Raw genomic sequence first — 16,504 nt, forward strand, 5'->3', positions numbered from 1 at the left:
ATTTTGTAAGAGTACATACTGGATGACTGATATCTTATAAAGTGCATGTAGGCAAATCCTCACATTGATATTCAGTATTTAAAGCATGTAATTATGACATATAGTGGGCGTAATTGCAAGTCCCCGCTCTTTTTCTTTTGAGCTACCGAATAATTTGTAATGGGACTTACAGAAGCTTTGGTTTATATCATTTGTGAAATATTGATAAATTGAAAACTTTAATGTCCGGTTGAAATATGTCCGGAATATCCACCAATATCCACTCTGTCACGTGGTACTAATTACCTTGCTTTCACTGAAATAGTTATGCTCTGATCTGTTGATTTCATGTTTTTCGGCAAAGTCAGTTCAACACTAAACTTCGGCAAAACTGAAAGTAACAAAATTAAAATGAATATAGGGCCTTAGTTTGCTTACTAGGTAAATGACACGAAGGACAGGTCATTTCTAAAACCAAAATTGCAGGTATAAGAATTCTTGTCGTTAACAAGAGTAGATTTCAAGTCATTCTTTGAATATAAACGGAGGAAATGATGTGTCAATTCCCGTTCAATACGTTTAATGTCATATGTTTGTAGCCAGAGTATGGCTAATGCTACATACTTAAATATGTAAACTAAGAAAGGTGTCAATTAAAAATGTATATAACCTATAACTAATAGACAAACTTTACTATTGGATAATCTCTACGAAACATTATGCATTAAACTGAGCTGATGCAACAAACCAAATAAATTAACTCCGTGTCTTCTGATGCAGATAAAACCATATAGTCATGTATACATCAAGAAAGGGATTTACAAAAACAAAATGTTGCAAGACTTCTAGCTGATACATATATCAAATATTTTAGCCATACATTGACAATTACTAGGGTTTACAATAATCGTGATTTAAAAACAATGTTATTGTTAACTACGAGGGCCATAGTGTTCCCGAAATCTGAAACTCCCAATAAAATTTATGAGAAGTCAGTTAAAGAAAGTTTCCGGTCAAGATGCAAAGAAATAGTTTTAAGGGGAGACATTAACAATCACGTTTGATGACAAAGACGCGCGATGAACGTTGATAAAACTGGAAACGATATCTCAACAGGAGCTCACAAAAATTGGTAAGATTTTATTTCAACGTTTTAAACCAAATGTCTAGAAATTAAAAGTGGCGTAATGTATCATTTTTATGTAATCCCACGGGACTATCTTTCATTTCATGGACGTGTTTGCAATATATCAGATATACTGAATAAAACACGTTAAAACACAAATGTTACTCGTAACCAAATCATACATATATAAATTGAAGGTAAATGTGTCACTTAATTTAGCCTTTAATCTTTGCATTGTCATATTCATTATTAATCGATTGATAGCAACGGCTTAACAGAAGCGTAAACAACTTACTGTAGTCGAAGACCTTAAACTGCTTCGAAGCGGTTGTTTGCTAGAAAAGTATACATAACCAATAAATCAACATAAGATAAATGAGAAGCATAAATACAGTTAACTTTAACAAAACCAATAACAAGTGATATTTTTTAAAAGATTGAATAATTTAAATCATTAAACCCTGACACTGATTTTTTCCTTACTGGTCTTTTTTTTGAATTACGTTTGCATATTGATAACAATATACTTCTTAAATACATGCATACTTACACATATATTCATATGACGTCATTTATTGAATCGTTATATTAATTCCAAGTTATTTATATGTTAAGGTACATTACCTGAACATGAACATTTATTTTCCAATCGCCGAAAACAGGTTCCCTGCTTAAATCAAGGGCTCCGCCAATCACACCGTCATTTATTGCGGTCGGCCCTCTTGACTCTATTCTGTTTCCATTGCCATCCTAAACAACAATCATTGACTATAACGTCAATTTGGAAGTTTTCGCTTAACGTTTAATGCGGAATTTGTTTGCAAAACAAACAAAGAACCTAACCGAATAAAACATTGCAATCATTTATGTTAATGACCTTCTATATTATAATCAGGATTATGAGAACCCTCCAGGGAATATGAAAATGAGATATATTTTGCTTCGTAGATACCTGTCTGAACCAATGAGACACTGTCTATTTAAAGGACAAAATTCTTTATTTTGGTGGTCAGTAACCGCTCTTTCAGCGTAGAAATATAGCTTGATAATTGTATATTTTCAACACTGGCAGCTGAAGAAATGTATGTACAATTTACATAACCTTTATGAGGATGCCAGTATACAGTATTAAAATATGGATTTGTCCGTTTAAGCTTTGTCCAATATAAGCGGGTAATTAAACAAATTATTTATTGTATAAATAATATATTTTCATAGAAATTACTTCTCATAAGAGTAGTGAAATACATGCAGTTTAATTGCAGATATGTATGTAACACACCCGTGAAATTGTAATTTAATAAGCTTTAAAGAGATAAAAATATCTATTTACTAAGATGTATAGTTTGTTTTTCTGAATTGATCTGCATACATATTAGTTCTACGATGGTTCGCTGGTTTAAAAAGGGGGATCAATACCGCCTGCAGGACAGTTATCGTTCTGGGTGGGCCTGGTGGACCTGGAGGACATGTGTTGCATCAACACAGGTAAACATTGGTGCTGTATGAGTTGTATCATCCTTCGGCACAACAGCTTATCATAACATGATAGCCTGGGCAAATCAGCTATATAAATCACGTACTCATGAAACAATAATAAGATAAATCTAGCGTCTTAATTGGTCGCATGAGGCACACCTCATGCAGTGCAGTTTTTGCATAGAAGTTATGGATGTAATCTCAGTTCTAAATAATCCAATGAGATCACTGCTTATAAACCGTTTTAGGCAGGATATTGTTAAATATGACTATAGCACTTAACAAAAAAGATTATTTCCTTTTTGTTATCGGCTATTTTATTGGTCGGAAAATGCTTTTGAATATCTAAGACCTAGTTTCTCTAGCCAATTTGCCTTGGGTATCATAAAGGTTATGATACACTGGGGTGCCGAGAATGGAGGTTTGGTACAGAAAATGCCGATGTACCATTTCCTCGATAGCTTATGGTCCTGGCATTTCAGAAGGGAATGGCCATCATATTCTGACTGTTTAAAATTGAAGAAGATTTAAGCAAGATGCATATTTTCAATTGCTGACACCATACGAACAGGCCAAGTTGATATCCTAGAGAAATATCGGATAAGCTTACTGCGGAGGAACTCTGGGTTTATTACTTTGGCTTCCAGCGACACACAAACAACACATAATAAAGATAATAAAGATCAGCAGGCAAAGCCGGTCATTGCAAAGAGGACAGGTGCAAATAAAGTTTTATATGCCACTTTCCTCAGCTGTTGTGGCCCAATAGTACAATTTTTTGCAAAGAACTTAGAACCATCACATACAAGTTTTACAAAAACAAACAAGTACAGCTTTTTGCATAAATATTGAAAGGCATATAGTTTAGTATTGACTCTAATTCTGGCAACACTTAAAACATTCTACTTTCTTAGATCAAGTTTAGGATTTCCAAGATAATCGGTGGGGGAAATCTTTTATGGGTTGACAAGAAAAAATTCCCGATTCATTGAACTTTTTTATAATCGAATATAAGTGACGTTTTTCTCTATATTACGTTTTCCTGTGTCCGTGAGAAGTCACTCAGATTCGTACAATATACCTTAAAGAATAACTTTAAAATAAAACTGTTGAATGCTTGCTCCATACAAAGACACACATCACTCCATCATATACAGGTTATACTCACGTAGAATGAAATGACAGCGCTACCGTTGAAGTTCGCAAGAGTCGGCAACAAAAACACTGCCCTATATTTAACTGTTAGTAGACAGAAGTGAATTATTACTCAATAGTTTGTGTTGCAACAAACACATGTCGACAATAGTTCCAAAATACGAAACCCCAATATAAATACAACATTTATCCATGTTTTATTACGATTCAATTAAAATATATTCAACTCGTTAAATCATATACTTTGGAAATGCATGTAAACTCAAATATAACAAATAACAAATACTGTGTTTTTACACTCTGTGTTTGGATGTATTACCTTACAAGAACTAAAATGAACGTTCTTGCGTTTAAAAAAGATGTAGGTTAATATATCTTGTTTACATGTATGTACTGGGTGTTTTACAAACAAATGCAAAGGCAATCGGGGATGGCAAACGACCAACAATTTAAAATATTGATAGCTTATAATTTTGACTATGACATAGTAGATGAAGCTCTCGTATGAACGAACCTTAGCATGAACTATATGCACCATAAAGGTTACATTGCACTTCAAAACTTAGGCTTATGTAAAAGGTGTCGCATGCATGCACTGTTGTATACTTATTAAGTTTAATCGTTCGTAAGCATATGATTGGTCGATTTAAGGCAGTGCAAAATTATAGCTCACCTTGTTGACCGCCAGAGTAACGTGTCTTATCAGTCTGAATAAAGACAAGAATGTTCTCCTCATAGGACAGTTTAGCCTCTTTATGGAAGGAAAGTCCACCAGTCCCAGACACAACTATCTTGTAGTCATCTTTGGGAAGGTCGCTAGGAACCTTTATAATAAAGTATGACGTACGTGTATGCCTATATTATACGTACAATTACTATCAACGATGGTTAATAGAACTTGTATAACAGGATTGCTTTATTTGGATCAAAATATAATTTCACTTTTTACAACTAATTAAATATGTTTCATATTTTACCTGTTACAAAACCTCAAAAGTTTTTTTTCAATAACAGTTAACAATACTTTATTTCTTACTAAACCTTATGTAAAAAAAATAAATATCCTTTTTGCTGACTCTAGATGTACGAACTTAGTTTAAGCTCCTTGAAGAACACCTTTTAACTAAATGAAAAAACAAAAAAAAAACGGTAAATAGAAATATATTCGTCTATACAACTTACCATAACCTGCAGGCTTTCAGGAACATCTGAAATCGAAAGAAAATCTTGTTGAAAAATTGACAAAAAAAACGTTAAAATAAAACTTTGATATCGAGTATATTTTAAACAAGAAAAACAATAATAGAACTGGATTATACACACTTATCATTTGAATTCCAAGGGGTTATTTTTTTATATATTTCTATAACAAAATCTGACTATGTTGTCTCTAATCTTTTAGTTTTCATATTTCAGATTTATATATGGTATTTTCTTTTAAATGTACAATTTCACACATTGTTGGCATATCAAGCAAATTAACGGATGCATGTACTTTAGAACGGATGTATTGGCATATTACGTGTAATACTCTTTGAAAATACGCCAGTTCGAATACAATACATATTCTTTTAGAACCTATTATAAGGAAGTGCCACAATTCAAACGTATGACTTTTGACCAAACACAAAACTTAATAAACTGTCTTTGCTTCACGAATTTGTGCAATACGGAGTAAGACAAAATGTACGAACTCATTTTTATCAGAGGTTTGTTGAAATTCCGTATGCATGATAATGTACCAGTACTTCGACAATATTGATGAAAATCTGGGAAAAAGTATCCATATCTAAGTGCTGATAATGCAGTCTTATACAAAGTCGAAATTCGTCAAAAGTCAGACCCAGCAAACATTTGTCTATATTTCATGATTAATTACTACCATTTAACACACATCATCAACGTGTATGCTAAATTAGGTTGACTTTGTCTACTTCGGGTAAAGAAATAAAGTTTTCACACACATATGTAAAAATAGCTTCTTATAAAATACAATTCATTATTTAGAAAACATATTTTACAATTCAAACGGAGTTCAATTACTTTAGCAAATTTGTTACGAATAAACAAACTTTGTTAACCAAATAATAGAACAAATACAAGTTAAAATTGTACTTTGAATTTTTCCCCACCCATTAAAATGCAAAAGTAAAATGCATATGTCAACACCGTTTTAAAATAGTTGTCATCGCATACTACGGTACAGCTTTATTTTCGTTCAAAAACTTATACCATTCTCCATCATTGTATTTAAATGAAAATCCTCATACATTTTAGAGCTAGTCTTCATCTTCAGCTAAATAATTAGCTAAAACATTCATGTTGGGTTCGTTGATCTGCTTGTACTCACCATTGACAATGCTTTTCCGGACACTGGCTATGTCTGAATCGTTGGAAGCTACAATTTCTGCCAGAAAGGATACAGGGCTTCCAGACTGGGTCACGTGGACTACTACGTTCAGGGGCGTACCAGGGGAGACGTATTTTGGAAGTGAGACATAGTAATATCTGAAAATATATTCAGGAACGTGATTATCCGGTTGACACGTACAATAGCAAGCATTAATATACCCAATTGGTCACACTAAGTGACACTGAGAACACATCGTGTAATAGAAACACAATCAGTTCATTAATTGGTTTTATTAATAATTCGGCTGTCACTGACTGGAAATGTGAATGTTATTACTAGTTTCTTCTTCACCTGATATATTAAACAACATACTTACCCGTGTGTAAGGCAAAGCAGGCTTACAATAGACAGGCCACTCAAAAGCGCCATCGATTCTGTAAAAGCATAATATACATTATTTTATGAATATCTAGTTGTATAACTTTATTATAATTGGTTTCGTGATTCTGATATATTCAAGTGACCGCAATATTCGTGATTGATTATCGGCTTCATGTCCTTTGTATATTCCTATGAATAGTCCGAACAGATTGTTGCAACAGACATGGTAACCCGAAGAAAGTATTTCATATAGTATTGCTATGAATTTGTTTATAAGGTTAAAGTTAGCCCTTAATTAAGATCGCTACGCGCCATTCGGATCTCCTTGGTCATTTTCCATCGAAAACAACCTCAGGTGTATATCTGTATATCAATGGACGTAGTTCGTAAAATTTAAAAAACAGTATAAAAAATTATATTGTTTTAGTGTATATTTTATTTCGGAGCTTTAATTGATTGCCAGTGAAGTGTATTGATGCATAAATAATTATGATTTCCAAGAGAAAAGTCATAAAGTTGAACTGCCTAATGTAAAATACTGCGGGGTCTACTTGCAGCGTAGTTAACTGCAACAAATTCTGACATTGTAAACCGTCAATATACATCCGAGGTTGTGTTTGATGGACAATTGCCAAGGAGATCCGAATGGCCATGCGCGACACCCCACCCCCGACATTACACTGCTGCTGCTTATTCGTGTGATAATTGATCAAAATGTGACTTGTGAACATATGTTCAGTGTTTCAAAATATGATAACTTATCATTGACGTAATACTCAAAGAAGTATTCTTTTGAAAGTTTTCATATCACCATGCCATTAAACGTTTTAAATGCAGAGGCGTTGGTTTTTTTATACCGTTTCCATTGTCTTTAAAAACGCATTCTGTCGTAGTTTTACTCCAAACATATCTTTGTTCGGTTACCAAAATGTATTTAGCCAAATAATAACATTTTATAAACATTTCATACCGTTACACATTTAGCAAATTTGACTAGACATACATATAGATCTAATATTTACCATACATGCAAAGCACAGGATGAAAAATCCAAACGTAATTTACAGTTTCGACTCTGCTTGTCTGAACTACAATCACGCCACTAATGCCTATCTGCCTTGTGCAAATTGCATGTATGTCGACTATGTTTTTGTTATTCCTGATAAGGAAACACGTTTAAAGAGATGTCAGCGCACTTGATTCCTATTCGAAACACCTCGACCATTTTCCATCGAAAACTAACTTAGATTCATACGGTAGGGTTACAATGTCAGAAATATTTACAATTAACTACGCTGTAAGAAGATCGCGTAGTAATTCCAATTTATCATTTTAACTGAATGCTTTTACTCTTCGCAATCTTAATTATTTATGCAATTAAACACTACACTGACAATCAATTTCAACGTATTCACACACAAACTACACGTAAACAACTTTGATTAATTAATATTGTTATTTAAAATTTTACGAACTGCTTCCACTGATATACCGGCAAACATCCGAGGTTATTTGCGATGGGAAATGGCCATGTGTTCAGAATTCTGATTCGTTCTCCAAGGCAAAAGGAAGTTGAGAATTGATAGGTGGGTTCAATAATAATAATAATTATCGGGTCCCGATTTTTATACTGGCGTCCGTCGACAATGATAAATATACCTATAGCATAATCGATAACTGATAAATACAAATGATCGGATAGAAAAATCGTATTACACACTGCAGCTTTATGTTTCCGTATTTCACACTAGGCACAATTTTTTTTCGATCGTTCATGTTCGGTAGTTACGTAAAAACACAAAAGGCGACGAATCGCCAGTGGAAAAAAGTATTTGTTCATAAGCATTTCTACAAATAACTGGAAGTAGACATTACACGGAACATAGAATCGGTAAGCGAGTGTCCTTGCAGATGCAATGCTTTTTTTTATCCGGCTACTATTTTTAAAACTAAAAACTGGAAGTTGGATCGAATACGCCCAAAGGTTTGCATTGGTACCTGATGGAAGCTGTGTATAAGCGACCGTGCTGTGGGAACGGCTCTGTAGTGATAAAAAGGAAATGAATAGAACTATGTGGTCTACGGGAGGGGGCCTGTATTCAATAAGCTGATGTGCGCACCGAAACAGTGAGAATGCACTAATGCCTTGCGTGTAAGACAAGCATGTATTAATGTAACTGGAGACAATTGATAATATATCAGTTTCGTCGAGTAAATCACTGAAATGAAAGCCTTGGAAATTGGATCTGGCACTGGTTCGCCTCTGGCGCCGCTTGGCGGAACTTGTCTCAGCGCTTACGAGCACATATTACTTGGAGTTTGGTGGATATGTGGCGAGCTATGAACGTGATGTTGTAGTATGCACAATATAAGAGGCCTGAGGAGGTGCATTACTTGTTTAAATTTAGCAGTTTGCTTATTAAGAATATGCACCAGGCCGCCAAGATTGTCTGACCGCATGACAATTTTTTATTCGCAATGTGTTCGCTCCATAAATAAACAGCCAATAAGACCGTGATTAGCTCTAGGGAAGCCAAATCCTTTAACAAATAAGTGTACTTCCATGACGCGGGTCATTGAAAGAAAGCCCATCGACCCGGCATGTAACAGGCTGCGCCTAAGCCTATTGCCCCTGCGCTATCAGTCCACCATTGCAAAGATTCAATCGAATTCCAAATTGATTCTGGGATTCTGACCTTACCATTAAAACTTGAGAAGAATTTGAGCCATACCAATATATCTTATCTTAATCCGACTGTTAGACGGTTATACAAACGTTTTCATTTATCATTGGACGTTGCGTCGTAAAACCGGCGGATAAAGGCACGCGCACCACGCACTGCCTGAGAGGCAAAATTTAATTTCCCTGCCAAGGATTGTTATTCCCGCAATTGAACTTTTTTGAGTTCATTGAAATTATTAAATCATCCTTTTTTCCCGGGGAATACATATTTTCAGTTGAGGAATCTATTAATAGGCCAAAAAAGACTAAACGAGTTGTTTGGCCCACAGATATTTGTTCGACAATAGGGATGCCGAGGGTATTACAAATCAAATGCAAATTACCCAAGAGTTCCGTGCGATGGTTGGAATTTGCAGGTCCAGCGAAAATAAAGTGATCCAAAGAGTGAGCAATTGTGTTTTTAAAAGCCAGAAGCATCGAATACTGCCCAATGTAAAAATGTTAAGAAAAATCGAATAGAGTAGTGGCGTAGCTGCAGCCGAAACATAAACATGTGTCGTAGTAATAGTTGTCCCTGAGTTTCATACCAAGCAAGTGGAAGTCGGCTGGATGAATTATCATTAATCTAAATATTGATTTTATGTAACGCTTTGTCATCAATGCCCCTTCCCCAAGATTTAATATCATGTCCGTTACGGTGTCGAACGAAGTATATTTAACCGAACACAGACTATGGTCAATCCCATCGTTTACGTTTTTACCCTCGGGGTAAGACAATTATTTTATTACGTGCTCCACCCCACACACTAGACTTGGCAACAACGCCTTTTGGAGAAGTACGAACATTAGCTAAAGGTGGTTTCATAAGGACCGGCCATACGGTTTAATGAATTTTCTTTGTTTATTATGCTAAGAGTTTCTGAAAAATGAGTTTTAGCTGTAAATAAGTTTATGCATTCTATTCCTAATCTTGGGCAGGTATATTTCGACCTAAATCCTTCTGAAAACCCATTTAAAAGCATTTTAGCAACAGACTTATTTGGATACCGATTTAAAAATTTCCTTAGTTTTGAAGGGACCATTGGGGAACTTTCCAGGTCCTACAGGGCGTTGTCCGCGCAGCGGGGACGCGGACCATTCACCGAAGCGGCGAACTGGCGCGGAAGTTGTACTAACAGAAGGACGGGTGATGGACGGACAGAATCTATAAGGATGGAAATTAAAGCATTTTAAACACACGTGGGCAACTCAGCATCTAGGTCGGAAGCTAGTTGCTGTGTTAAAGTCACAACAATGCCTCACTACTGGTTGGAGGCACCATTAATTGAGAGCTGACGAGATGAAAAGAAGCCACAGTTCTTGGTTGTCTTCCGCATTAGAGCGGGCGGGATTCCTGGCTTGACGATACCGAAACTGTTCGTCATATTTCAACCAACCATATGTACCCTTTCGATGCTGTTTTTATTAAACTTGCTTATCTTAGAAGATCCTGAGGTGTTTTTTTCGGGAAGACCCGGCAGAGAAACACTAGAGTAAACCAAGAATGCATCAGTCTGGACTTCGATAGAGTTAATATTGCGCCTTGAGGTAGTCTAAGTTGCAAGTTCGACAGAAGGGGTCAATACAATGTGATTGGTGGGCGAATCATTCAGTTCAGGAGTTACAAGCTGACCAAGGTCAACAAACTGACAAGCAATATTTTTGGACTTTGTATTTACATTTACCGATGTACCAAGTGATGCGGATAGCATAGGCATAGGACTAAAAAGCATGTCAAAATTACCGGATTGTGGCCCTGAACTCAGTGGCTGACCATTCAACCCTAACCCTATTTACGACTCTGCTTGACCGGGTGCCGCTATTAGGGGCTGCTCCGCTGCCAGTGCTGATACTACTTGACCGGGTGCCGCGAGTAGTGCCAGTACTAAGCTTGGATGGTCTGAAGTGCCGTAGACCGGAAGATAAGTGGCAGGCGCCAATTGGCACAGGCTGTTGTGTTGCCACAGATAGGGCTGCCGCTGGGTAAGGGCGCGTGCTGCTGGCCACATGGCTTCCCGGAGGGGCCTGTTTCCGCAAATTCACACGATGCATTGAAAAGAATATGAAAAGAAACGGAATAATTAATCTTCGACCCAATTAAGCAGAAACTGGTATGTGGCAAAAAAACGACCCAAGAAATCAATTAAATATTGACAATGATGGCCACGTCATGACAAGATGCAAAAATAGGGACCTATCTAAATCTGTTTAAAGCGCCAAATCAAATTTTAAATTACGCTCAATCAGGTCTAATTAATGAAATATAAGGTGTTTTAACAAGTAATGAAACAATTATTTAAAAAAGAGGTGATGAAGCCTTCATAAAATTCAAAAACAAATTTGAGAAAAATGTACGGGCTACCTTCTTGAAAGTCGTAGAAGAAAAGGGAAGTAACAGGTAAACGCTGACGTCATCGGATATATTCTAGAGTGATAGGCTGGTTACGGAATATAGACTGGTATTGTAAAAAGGACAGTGCGCCGTGATAAAGCTGTATCCCGAAGTATCAAACCTCAGATGAATCAGAATGGAATAAACGACACACTAATGAATACATGCAGGATAAGTGTACAAACAAGTTATTGAAATCTGTATTTTTACAGATGCACCCGATTAATGTTCTTTCTTAAACTAAAAGTTATCCGGTTAGCGCAAAGGTAAGCGCTTTCGCTCCTTACCTAGGCGACCTTGGTTCGATTCCCAGTCTGGCCACATGTGAGACTGTATTTTGGTCAGCAAGCTGGACTAGTGCGTTTCCTTCAGTTTCTTCGGTTATCCCCACAACATACGGCCACTCGCTTGCGTTTCATTGTTCCAGCGAGAATGATTAAGATAATGTTGTAATAAATTGATACTCAATCGTTGTTAAATGTACTTACTCAAACTAAAACCTCAAATCAGTCGTTATATTTTTGTGTAAAATAATAGCATGAATGAGTAAGCCTCTTCTAATCACAAATGACATGTCAAGACTCGTCATATAGTACACAAATATATTCAGCGAGTTCAGGTTATTTTTAAAATTGCATGCCTTTGGATACGACTGGATATTATACCTATAACTACTTGTGGCAGATAAATTTTCTCACACTCCTCAAAAATAGCGAAAAACAACGAACCAAACATTACTAATGTAATTAATGAAAGTTGACTGGAACTGAACTGTTTTCACTATAGGCGTTGAAATGAACTAAACATATTTCAAGATATAAGGTATATCAATATCAATATAAGGTTAAACAGTCCAACCAGGTAGGGGCTGGACAATGACTAAACTAGGAATAAAACTACTTTACTTTGGGGTTTAACATTCTTGATGTTGTAACATCTCACTTGGTAACCATAAAAGCACTTGGAGAGATGAATCTCCAAACATGGAATGAGGAGTTAAAACTGGGACCTTCCAAACCATGATTTTGTTAAACGCTAGCAAAACTTAAGTGTTGCATTTTCACAAATACTGATGAAAACATAACTTGTTAATTGAATTGAATGAGGGGTGAAGCGCCAACCTGTTTCTACTTAATTTGTGATATAATTACACGTGTTTGAATGATGTTAACCGTGGAAGAAAATGGAAATAATCTAAACATGATTTCTAACTGTACCTGAAGCGGCTTTCACCGCTTATGATTCTACCGCTATAAGCCAAATAAAAGGCAAAACTTATGAAAATTATGTATATCCGAAACCCGATTATACAAACCTAATTAATTTTAAAATCATCGGTCGCAACTTACAGGGAAAAAATACAGAAACAAGCTCCGTAGCCAAATACTTAAACTTAGACCCCGTTTAATGGCAAAGGTCTAACGCCAAATACATAGAACACAACCAAAACATTACCAACAAGGAACATGGAACAACAGCACAGAACTCCACTAAACCTAACCGCATTTTAAAATTCAGTCAAATACTTAGGTCAATTTACTTGCTCTCGATGCTTACTACGTAGTGTGAAATGTACCTATGAAGTAACAGTCGACAAACGACAAACATATGGTATGTGCACATTATGGCGTGTATGGCATTATAACCCATACACCTTTTTCTAACTGGAAATTCTCTATCGAGTCCTTAAACAAGCTTGCTGCACAGCGAGACAGTAATCGCGCCGCTGTATACCGAATACCCGGTTAGATACCTACTCCATTTTTAGAATTCGGCCTCGAATGATGATGACTAAAGTCTAAAGTCAATTGCTGGACCTCAATGTTTACAGTTCTTATTTAGTAATTTATGTTTGGCGACAAATATGACAAATCTTATACTAGTGTAAACGCCCATTTACCCAATAACAACTACTTTGTTGCATGCGTTATCCGTCCTGTTGTTTTATACTTTTTGTATGTAACTCTTTAAGTATGTGTTAGACTTTAGCGTTGTGCATTTCTTAAGAATTTTGGAATCCTTTTCAATTGTGTCGACACTGTATTTGTCCCTGTAGTTTGCATGTTTCATCATTATTTTCATATCGTTAAGATTACTTCAGAGTGCAGGGATAAATCGCTGAGACAATATCAGTTATATAAATATTGTGGAAAAATAAAAAAGCGAAGTACATGGTTCTGAATATTCATAAAATTATATCAAAGGTTATCTATACCAAAAATCTAGTTAATAATAGATGCAGGAATCTTAAAATTGAATTGAAAGATATTCAGAAGTACTAATGTTTTCTTTATCAGTTTTTACTTTTATTTTAATTAGCTTAACAGAAAACACTCTATTTCAGTAATGAAGGTATATCGGTTTACAAAGAAAACATTATTGCAAATTGAGTGGAACAAACCTCACATTAATACCTATTTTACTATTATAAATGATACTTTTCGAACCATTTGTCGAGAAAATGCGATGAAATGGTTATAGCAATTGAAGAATAAATTACGGTGTTGATGTCATTATAAGGGTGTGAACGCAGTTGGGCTGGTCAAAGTGTTTGGGTCCGAAAGATTTAACTCGTGCTTTAACTAGTCAAACTGCGTTCATAGTCTGTAGTCGATTATTTTATTCAAGAATTGTTGGAAAGTACTTCATTTCACTATAGAAAACTTGCAGTAATTATTTCTCCACTCTGTAAATAGGACGACCCGACCGTAATCGGAAACAGTTTATCAAATTACGTCACAATAACGCGGGAAAAGTTCAACCACTTGAAATCACCTTTAAACGTAAAACTGCAACATTAATGACAACAATGAAATTAAAATAACATATATTAACTCTGTCTACTTTTTTTTATTTAATTTAAAGTTGTTTCGGGATCTGCTGACACAATACGAACAATAACAAGATAAACAATTTTCATTTTTAAAGTATATTGTTATGTGATGATTCGCGATCCGGAAATATCCGAAGTTGATGCGTTTATCGAACAATATTCGCAATTGCCGAAAGGCAGTTATTTCAGGAATGGAAGTTGTGGTGTAAATATCTACTAATAGCATTTGTAATAGCATGTTAAATTGTAAATAATCTAAAAAAATCATGGAAATACACACTATCATCAAATTCAGCGGTACTCAAACGGACACTTTTGCAGGAAAAAACGCGGATTATTATCAAATTCTAATTCTATTTCAAGGGTCGAATAAAGCAGAAACCAATCAATTTAAAAGCGCTATGCTCGGGCCCAATATATACTGAACACAGCACGTGGAAGCACGACATACATACCATACATGAAACAAATAGCTTAATCAGTAAATAATGAAATGACCATCATGGAACGGTCAGTATATTAACGGTTCACTAGTTTTAACTTGTTTAGCTGTACACATCTCTCACGCCACCCTTCCGCAATATGTATTCCTATTCTACTGCCGAGTAGCAGCCAAAGTTATTACTTGTTCTAAATGTTACGGTGATCTTTGTATGGCAATATGGACGATCTAACGCGGGTTTTATAATATATCTCATATGTTTCCATTCCGGATATAAAAACCGACCCGAGTGCCTCTGTGTTGCAAGGTAATGAGGCTTGCCGAAATCAGGAAAAAAGCCATATGTCTTTCAATACATACTCATCTTAACTGGAGATAACGTAGTAAAATAAGAAACAAGGTAATCATGACTTTATTTAACGAATTAACGTATCAAAGAAAAAAATACATTCAAAAAAGCATTCCCTCCTTGCTCGATATTCGCGAGGCTCGAAGTAGTTTAGCCGGTTTCGCAATGCATGAATAAAAGAGAATGTTACTTATCTCAAAATACACACTTTGTGAATATATTAGTTGAGGCAAGGAAAGGGTTGAAGAGATGTACTTTAAAACAAATATATTTCTTTAACTTTGTCTTTCAGGGAATTAACAATACCAATTCAGCAATAATACAATCAACAACAACATACTATTAAATTTGATATGTAGTGAACATGATTTTAATTTACTACATTTACCGATAACGAATACTCACGGTTTTGCTAATTTCTCCTCTCTTGTCCCTTGTGCCAAGTATATTTAAGTCATTTTTCCTCTATTGAAAATAACCGTGAGATTAATCAGTATATCAGGATAAGGATCATATCACTGCAATCTGTGAGGGACTTTATTTTAAATGCGAAACAGCTGACGGTAATTTAATAATACCGGGGTCGGTATGAAAGGTGCTTAGAACACAACTCTCTTTAACGCTAAAATGCCTCAAAAATGCCTAAAAATTGGGTAGCTTATGTCGAAGATAACTCGGCCTCCCTGCACGTTACGAGGCTGGGACCAGCTTTGCCATTTAGGGGACGCTATACCTTACAAAATGCACTCAACGGTGTGCCTGGGATTTTATTAAGTCACCGGTTTCGAGACTTATCGTACTACATTTAACGCGCTCCCGTATGTATTGTAAGGGGGAGATAATCTCGAAGATATCTCCGGAACCGATAATGGTAGGAGGTCTGTGCTGGTCTTGAAGTTTAGGTCTCTCGATTCCCTACGTTATGCCACCGTCGGCGCATCTCTGACGTCATTGCGTCACCGTTTCCATTTGCCTACAATGCCCTCTTATAACCTAAAATGCTGCCAAAAAATGCCTAGAAATGGGGTTGCTAATGTCGAAGATATCTCAGCATCCCTGTACGTGACGATGCTGGGATTAGTTTTGCTACTTAGAGGATGTTATACCCTTCAATATGCACTCATCGGGGTGCCTGGGACATTATTTCGTCACCGGTTTCTAGCGCGTCAAAGTATCCCAAAATTCGCAACTTTTCGTACTTTAACGCATTCCCAGCGTGTAAGGGGGAGATAATCTCGAAGATATCTCCGGAACCAAAAATTGGATGATGTCGTACTGGTATTATAATTTAGG

At 35.9% G+C, this 16,504-nt stretch overlaps 1 long non-coding RNA gene and 1 pseudogene across 1 annotated transcript; both read right to left on the bottom strand.

Annotated features, from left to right (window-relative positions):
- Positions 1-6,103, bottom strand: part of LOC128222334 (murinoglobulin-1-like) — a 39,365-nt pseudogene extending 33,262 nt beyond the window's left edge.
- A 32-nt stretch (positions 6,104-6,135) lies between these two features.
- On the bottom strand, positions 6,136-7,562 carry LOC128222297 (uncharacterized). Its single transcript, XR_008259124.1, has 3 exons — positions 7,501-7,562; positions 6,469-6,526; positions 6,136-6,247 (listed from the first exon to the last, which is right to left on the bottom strand). It is a non-coding gene; the product is annotated as an uncharacterized LOC128222297 (long non-coding RNA).
- Positions 7,563-16,504: the final 8,942 nt, after the last annotated feature.

The sequence above is a fragment of the Mya arenaria genome, chromosome 16, assembly GCF_026914265.1.
Source record: "Mya arenaria isolate MELC-2E11 chromosome 16, ASM2691426v1".
Classification (NCBI taxonomy): Eukaryota; Metazoa; Mollusca; class Bivalvia; order Myida; family Myidae; genus Mya; species Mya arenaria.